This window comes from Doryrhamphus excisus, linkage group LG15 (genome assembly GCF_037039965.1).
Source record: "Doryrhamphus excisus strain RoL-2023G ecotype Guam linkage group LG15, RoL_Dexc_Guam_v1.1, whole genome shotgun sequence".
NCBI lineage: Eukaryota > Metazoa > Chordata > Actinopteri > Syngnathiformes > Syngnathidae > Doryrhamphus > Doryrhamphus excisus.
The window spans coordinates 11,996,171-12,005,527 of NC_136371.1; positions in this window are offsets into that span (position 1 = coordinate 11,996,171).

The window sequence follows — 9,357 nt, forward strand, 5'->3', positions numbered from 1 at the left end:
AGTCTGTGACGATATTGTCGAGTATTGTCCATGTCTGAAATCTGATGCAAATCAGATTGGAGTCCAAGTTGCGTGCCCCGAGCCCACACGTCTGTGAATCCATAGGACTTATTTCATCAGGTCTTGTTGGGAAGTTATTTATTACTTTGATGGGGTTCATTCGGGACTGTCCTCCCTTCCTCCTGAATTGCGGTGATTTACAGCTAAAGCAATTACTGATATGTTAAAGCAGTCTAGTGCTGACCTCCAGAGAGGGACACGCGCTAACGCCTACCACATGCACGGCCCCCAGCGGGCTAACAAACCAGTCTGTGGAGTGGAAAGGAGGCAATCAAAGGAGGCCAGGAAGACATTGACATCTGTGAGTCTTTGTGCTCTAGGCCTAATTAGATACCAGGGAGATGGGTGCTAGTTTGTGTGTGTGTGTGTGTGTGTGTGTGGTGGGGTGTTATAGGTCGGAAAAGGGTCTCTCTCTTTTTTTAACATCTGCTGGAGAAACGGGGGGGAGCCCCAGACAGCTTCAACACAACGATGAGGATAATGTGAGGGGATAACAGCTTAATGAGAACACTTAGGCCCATTGAGAGCTTGCCGCTCTGAAACAGACTGTGAGCTGTGTGGATAAATGGCAATAACAAGCGATGAGTCCATGAATATGGATTGTCATGGCTCTGATTCTGTTCTTTTGGAAGCTATTCTCTCGCCTTTTGTGCTGTTTTTGTGAGATACAGTCCATGGCTGCGTTTACCGCACCTTCTGTCACCATCACAAAGAAACATGTGATCTTAAGTTAACCAAGCTTTGGATGTTGAAACGGTTGACAAGCGGCCCACGGCCACCAAATACGTACGTGTGCCATTAAAGATACGCATAAACATAAACAAAAGTCCAAAGAGAATGAAGTCTGGGTATGCTGCACTACGAAGCAGGCTATGTCATTTATACGCCAGCCTGACTGCTATGTTTGGGGATACCAGATCAGAGCCAATAACAGCACCGCCCACTGACCAATAAGAGATCAAGTCTTTGTCTCTCAGAGGCCCCAATTTGGCAAAGATAGATGTAAGACCAAAGGTCTTCCGGGACCAGGAAAGATATTTTGGCTTATCTCTGCCAGCTTCTGGGGTCATTTGTTTACAATTACGCTGATGAGGCCCATTTTCCATTTTGGTGGTAAAGTGGTTGTCTACCAAATATCCAAGGGCAAGATATTTAACCGCCAGTTGCTCTTGGTGCTGTGTCATCAGGTGGATGAGGTGGATGAGTACCTGGAAGGTAGGAAAACTGAAACGTTCTCCGGGCGAAGGCCAAATGGTCGTTCATGGAAAAATCATAAATTCAGCTATTTTGCTTCCCTTGCGTCCATGCCAGTGGAAGGGAATCCCAAGCCTCCTGAATGACTTCTTAAATGTGAACAACAGCAACAATTACTCTTGGAACATTTTAACTGGCCTGTCACACTGGGAGGGGGAGTAGGAGGGGACCCAGAAAGAGTGGGTGGGGGTCAGGTTATTACTTTCCATTCACTGAGTGTGTGACAAGGGTTTAATGCTGGCAGAGAGGCATCCATCTGCAGCAGCACAGATGGTCCATGCTGATCAGATGCTTCAGGTCCCTCTGCTGGTCGATCCGTCTGAGCATGCTGGAGTCCGACTTGGAAAAACCAGTGCCTCAAACAACGGGGTATATTTCAAGGGCTGCTTTTTATAACTGTCTTCTCTACCACCTGCTAATTACACTTGATGTGGGCTCTGCATTTTCACAGAAAGGCGTTTGTAGCAAGCCTGTGCACAAACACACCTATAATGACATTTGGATACTGGATGTGAGAGGTTAGTGTGGAATCCATGGTCGACGGTCATAGCTGGTGAGGTCAACGCTGAGTTGTTGACAATGGAGTAATAGTAGGGGAAAGGGTTCTGTAAAATAAAATGAAATGGAAAAATAAGTCCACAATATATACCATATTTTCCGGACTATAAGTGACACTTTTTTCCATAGGTTGGCAGTTCATGCGACTTATACTCCAGAGCGACTTATAAATGAAATAACTGTTTATATTACATAAACACTGGATATCATTTCTGTTCATGTTTATATTTTGTGTAGCTAAATAATCATTGTGTTAGCATATCTTACACCTACTCAACCTGTTCTCAATTATTTATTGTTAGAACTTGCCTTAGTTTGTAGTAGTTTGTAAAATAAATTACCCGCAAAAATGCTACTTATACTCCAGTGCGACTTATATATGTTTTTTTTTCTACCTAATTATTTTTATTGTACGAATTATACTCCGGAGCGACTTATAGTAGAAAATAGATATAATTTATTAAAAAATTAAAAATAGATATAATAGAAAATATGGTATAACTACCGCTCAAAAGTTTGGGATCATTTGCAAATTTATTTGTTTTCCAAAAAAAAACATTTTCATGAATTTCACAAACAATTTTTCCCATTTCACAAACAATTAAAATGAATCAGATGATTTTCAAAGAACAATCGTATTTTTTGCATAGAGGCCTACTAACAACAACTGTCAGTCCTCTGCATCAATCTCCTGGTATGGCTGCTAATCCAAGTTAATCATTTTATAAGGATAATAGATTATTAAAAAAGCCATCTAAAAAAAATAAACTAAAACTAAAATCTCTTAACACTACTCCCTTCAGAGAGCAGCACAAACTGGGTCTAACAAGGACAGAAAAAAGAGTGGGAGGCCCCGATGCACAACTGTGCAAAAAGACAAATATCTGAGAGTGTGTAGTTTAAGACAAAGATTTTTTTTCCACTGATCATCCTTGAGATCTTTCTACAGCTTAATTGGAGTCCACCTGCAGTAAATTCAGTTGATTGGACATGATTTGGAAATATAATAACTGTCTATATAAGGTCCCACAGTTGACTGTGCATGTCAGAGCACAAACACCAAGCATGAAGTCAAAAGAACTGTCTGTAGACCTGCGAGACAGGATTGTCTTGAGGCACAAATCTGGGGAAGGATACAGAAACATTTCTGCTGCTTTGAAGGTCCCAATGAGCACAGTGGCCTCCATTATTCGTAAATGGAAGACGTTTGGAACCACCAGGACTCTTCCTAGAGCTGGCCGGCCTTCTAAACTGAGCGATCGGGGAAGAAGGGCCTTAGTCAGGGAGGTGACCAAGGCCCCGATGGTCACTCTGTCAGAGCTCCAGCGTTCCTCTGTGGAGAGAGGAGAGCCTTCCAGAAGGACAACCATCTCTGCAGCAATCCACCAATCAGGCCTGTATGGTAGAGTGGCCAGACGAAAGCCACTCCTTAGTAAAAGGAACATGGCAGCCCGTCTGGAATTTGCCAAAAAGCACCTGAATGACTCTCAGACCATGAGAAACAAAATTCTCTGGTCTGATGGCTTTTGTCTGGCCACTCTACCATACAGGCCCAACTGGTATTCAAATTTTGAGTGTCTACCTCTACAGTCGATCACCTTTCCTGGTCCCACTTTCCAAGCTTATAAAGAGACTATAATAGGAGACTAAATGACTTTTTGCACATAATTTATAGAATATAGAGCTTAGAATATAGAACTTGTGCAAAACGTTTGTGTGATGGAATGGTTTATCTGGCGTTTATCTGTTTGTTGTTCAAAATAGTTGAAACAGTTCTGAATATATTTGGAAGACATTTGGAAGAACTGATTCAATTTGGGGGGTGATCCTCATCACCATCCAGGAAATCCAAGAAGGATTCTTTAAGATTGGGCAAGAGGACTTTTTACTGCATATTTTTGTGCATATTATTATTTTTGCTTGAATCAGCATACGGGGGAACCATGGCCATTGGCAGAGATCTAGGCTCTCCGAGTGCTTCTCTGGTTAAATCATGTGACATGTTCACTACTGAGTGCCTCAGGATTATATCATACCACACATCAATACCTCAATATTTGTGTTTGCGTGTCCAACGAGACTGACAACACCATGGCCTCACCGAACCGGTTCTCGGTGAAAACGCTTTGAATTTTGCTGAAATATGGCGACACTCTGCTATGCTATGCTAACAAGAACATGGTGAGTCGCGTTTAGTCAGCATAGTCGCCAGCAGACAGACAGATTCATCTGAGGTGAAGTGGGGGGAAAAGAAAAACAATGACCGCCATGTTGTCATCTGGCACTTAAATATACTCTACATCCCCCATTGGTGCCGGGGGGCGGGGAACCTCTTCCTGGGCAATGACAAAGTGAACTTGCACGTCCTGTCTATCCTTTTGTTGCCTGAAGCCCTGGTTGGGAAGTGTGACTTAGAGATCACATCATTGGGGTTTTGGCACACACTTCAGCCATTGTTGTTGAAGTGCAACAGACAGCACTAGCATGTTGCTAACCAATCTATTATCTATTCCAATTAGGAGCTGCAAAGCTTTCTTCAGAGAAGAAGCCAGAAAGTTACTCTGGATGTACCCACACTCTCAGAGGCGTTGGAGGTGGAATTTCCTTTGATGGCAGCTGAAAAACATGCCTTTACAAATTCCCTAGGAAGTGTGGTAGTGAGGAGTGAGGGGGTGTGGTGGGGGGGGGGTAGTCTGCAGCAAGACGTGTAAAAAAGACAGAGTCAGGGTACGAGGAGAGCGAGTCAAGGTTCAACATGACAATACCAGCCACTGTTGACAGGATTGTGTTGGAATTCCATGACAAGAAGACCATCCTTATGATGGGAACTTTACACAATGTAGGAACGCTGCTGGGCCTGAGCTGTTTTCCTGACTCAGATGGCTGCTGCTGCTGCTGCATTCCTCCAGTATGTCGGCTTGGCAGCCTCAGGGTGTCTGTCCTGCATTGCCTTCTCATTTAAATGGACGCACATGACTCCAATTTTTACTGCCAAGTAGACCTCTCCATACCGGCCAGGAGCCACTGGAGCTCTGCTGTTCATTGGCTTCTCTGCAGGGCCGAGCATTCCTCATTGCCATCCACCCTTCAGCAGCAAAGATGTGCAAAGACTCTCCTCCCAGATGCTATATTTGTTTCTTTTATCTTTGCTGAGGATGCACATTAACTGAACATGAAATTGCACGTTTGTTAGTTTGCTGGACTGACAGTCGTGGTCTCAGCTGCCCACTGCCTGACTTGCACGACCGCAGCAAACAAACGGTTGACTTGAGTCCATCTCTGGCACATTCCTTGCGGTCACCAACACAATTGCTTGGATTGCATTCTGTTGTTGTGTCCTTGCCCTGAAAGATGGCTGCACGGCAACACTGTGGAGTTAGAGAATGCCACCGGCCAATCTGCAATCCTGGGAGGCTTTGGAACGGTCTCTGTGTTTTTGCTCACCAAAAACACATCTGTACACTTTTTGAGCTCAACCAGTACGGAAACAATAGATGGGGCTATTTCTTCTAGCTAGCCTTTCTTCCCAGTTCTTTGGACTGCCATGACTACAGACCACAGTCACGATGTTGAAGCTATCACCAGCGAACACTTGAACACTTCATTGTTGTGTGTAAAACACAATCTGATGGCAATTTCATCCCCTTTGCAGTCTGTGATAGTTGGGCCCAAAGACGATGACAGAAATAAAACCATAAGGTGCTCCTGTGTTTTCTGAAGTATTAACCAGATCACAAAGAACGCAAAGGTGCACACACACAGTTCAGTTGCAAATGTGAAAATTGTAAATAATTGTAAATAATTAATGTGTTTTAGACATTTTGGCAAAATATATATGGCTAAATTTTGTCACAATGAAAGTTATCTTTTGTGGAGGCCTGCTATTTGCTGACACCTATCTGTGTTTTACTGCTGCTTACTAAAAAATGGAAAAATCTAGAAACAGTTTTCTGATGAAAGAAAAAAGATATATACCATGTCTACTATATGACCCCCGTGTGCCTTGAAAAATCTGTCAAAATCATCAAAAATTTGCTACTTTGCCCATTTTCTAAGGTGAATAAATGAATGTGTGATGTTGCAGATTACTTCAGTGATATAGAAATAGATAACCAAGATAACAAGTAGAGGAGCTCAATGCGAATGTACATTAATAGTAATAAGATGACTAATAGAAAATACAAAACACCATTCAAGTTTACATTAAAAAATTATTGACGTATTTAATTTTAAGGATAACATTTGGACCTCACAAAGTCTTCAGGGGAAAATTCTGTCCCCTGGACAAAAGGAAATATTTGTTTATATTTGGCGCCATCTAGTGTTGGCTGCAAATGTATTGCAACAGCACGGAGCGCAAACAGAGGATACAATGACACGACTGAATGAAACGACTCGACATCCGCTTCCTGATCATGCTCTGGCCACTAAATAACACCCATCCATTTTATCAAAGTATAACAGCGTATAACTTTACTTTATAGTCGGTCCAGAGCTAGTGAATACCTTCTATTCCATTGGCCGGTTAGCCCCGCCATCTTCTTTTGCTTTCCATCACGACGGACTTTCAGCTCCATTCCAACCTTCACTACGTGCCATTCATTTGCGTTCGAGTCGCTCATCCTCGATCCTTCATGGGGGGGGGGGGGGGGGGGGGGGGTGGTAGCAACAAGAATTCCCATAACAACAACAGTGACAAACAGGACTGCATCAGTTAAATTAATTAATGATGACTAAGGGCCACAATGGAGATGATATCAGTGAAATGAAACAGTCCAACTTACCAGTGGCAATAGTAACAATGAAGACATGAACCGTGATAGTAAACACAATTACAGCAATACAGTTGCAGTAATTAAAATCTCACTGCTTGACATCATTATTACTGTAATAATAGCATAGCAATAGCATAAAGACATCAAGGATAAGACAGTAGATACATACATATGGAGGTGTGTACTTCTGTTGGTGTGAATATTCATATATGTGTGCGCAAGTGTGCTCATATGTGCGAATGCCTGTGTTTGAATGTGTAATTGCCACTGAGAATGACAAAAGGACAGGGACTGCCTTCTACCACCTAGTAAACCCCGCCCCGCGCAGCCAAGTCAAGCTCTCACCGCCAGAGATCCACCGGCCCCGTGGGTGCAGGCAAAGCCAGGGCCGACTCCCCAAGACCCGCCCCCGAAGCATCCCCCCGAAGAGACCAGCAAGGGGCCATGGAGGAGCAATCCCAACCAGCAACAGGGCACCATGAGAGCCATGCCCCCATGACCGGAGGGAAACCATACCCCACTAGGGCAGAAGGGCATCGAGGACCACACACCTGCGGGCACAAGGGCGCCTCCGCCAACTGGAAGGGAGCTCACCCACGGCCGGAGACGCCGCCACCCCCACACACCCCCAGGAGGCAGAAACAGGCCCGGCCCAGGTAACCCCAGGCCCGACCACCGACACACACACACACACACACATATATATATATATATATATAATCATAATAAAACTAATCATTCTTAAGTATTTAAAACAATAAATACATAAAAATAGCTCAGACACACACGCACACCCCTCCACTCAATACGCACACACGCAAGCCCACACCGTGGACGTCCCGGGTGGGGCGTCTGGGGCGTTACAGGCCAGGGGACCCAGGGGTCCCAGACCCACAACCAGGCCCCGAGGCCAGGGATCCATGAACCACCAAGGGATAGCACCGCAGACCCACCCCGACCACGCAGCAGTGAGGCAGACAAAGGAGCGGGAGAGGGGGGGAGACCCGCACATGAGTAGGCGAGCAGCAAGGCACCCCACCGCACCGGCGGACATCCGCCGGGCAGCTCACCCCCGGAGAGGAAGTGCCACAGCTCCAAGCCACGGGGAGGCCAAGCACCAGAGCCAAGAAGTCAAAACCAGTGCTAGGCCACCAACAGACCTCACTATCCACCGGGAGGCCCGACCCCTCTCCCAGAACCAGCAGCGCACCACCCACGTACCGGAGAACCATCGCCGATGAGTCCTAAGACAGACCGGGGACGGGCAAAGACAAGGAAAGCGATGCAGCAGAGCATAGAGACCAGTGGGAGCAGACACCCAAATTTCCGGGAGAGCATCCCCACCCCCCCAGCAGGCCCAACTCCGAGGTGCATTCCCCCCACCCCCACACGCCACCCAGCCCCCATCCCAACACACAGCCCGGCCCCCGCAGCAGCCACCACAGCGCAGCAACCCCAAGCCACCACCGCAGATTTCAGGCCACCAGCTGCAAGGACCCCACTGCCCGGAGACCACTGAACACCCCCTCAAGGGCACGGAAGTGCCCGCAACCCAAAGGAGACCAAGACCAAGACAGACCAAGGGAGGTACCACCAACCACGCCCCCAGGGCAAGCCCCAGCGTCAGCTGGTTCCAGCGGGACCCCCAGGAAGGCTAGGCAGACCAGACCAAAACATCCCGCAGCCCAGGGCACCCAAAGTGCCACTCCTAAATCTAGTATGCGGTGTCCCAGGGTGTAATGTAGCTTTTCACCCGCAGAGGGGGCCACTGGGCAGCTCATAGTTGTCATGAACTCGTTCAAAGTTCAGTTCATCCAGCTTCCAGCAGGTGTCGACAGAGGGCCAAGCACTGCACGTTTTCTTTCCAAGCAGTTTCTCCAGCAGGTGATTTCATTGACGAGCTCCTTCCCTCAAACCAAAGGAGGGTTCATCATTCAAATCACCTGCTTTAGTGACCGGCTGGAAACAAAACCTGGAGTGTCTCGGCCCTCCATGGCAGGAGTTTGACACCCCTGTTACAGTAAATAAGAATAGTTCATAGTTCATGATTTCAAATTACAACTAGTTCAAACTTCCGTTCATTTTTTTTGTTTGTCAAAAGAAAACGATCCTAAAACTCTTCACTCTTTCCAGTTCAAGTCATGGAAAAATGATTAGACCAGTTTTGTTTCTTAAGTTTCTAGTTCCTTTCAATGCCTAGAACAGGGGTCGGCAACCTTTACTATGAAAAGAGCCATTTTACCCCCTTGCACACTAAAGAAAAATAACCTGGAGCCGCAAAACATAGTATGTTTAAAACAATTAGGGGGTATCAAAGTAGTTCAGATAACAAAAGACGAGTTGGAGTACTCTTGCTAGTATTGGAGATAAACTTACTTAAATATATGTGTAAAGTACAGTAAACTTACCTGATTTGTTTACTCTGGCAAACAAGTTCCCATGCACCAGTTTTTTTAAAAAATGAGCTCTAATATATTTTTTGGAATTATCAAGTAGTTCTGGGAAAGTATTACTTCACCATTCAGTGGTGCCCAGCCAATCACAGGGCACATATAGACAAACAACCATTCACACTCACATTCATACCTATGGACAATTTGGAGTCGCTAATTAACCTAGCATGTTTTTGGAATGTGGGAGGAAACCGGAGTACCCGGAGAAAACCCACACATGCACGGGGAGAACATGCAAACACAGGGTGGAATTGAAC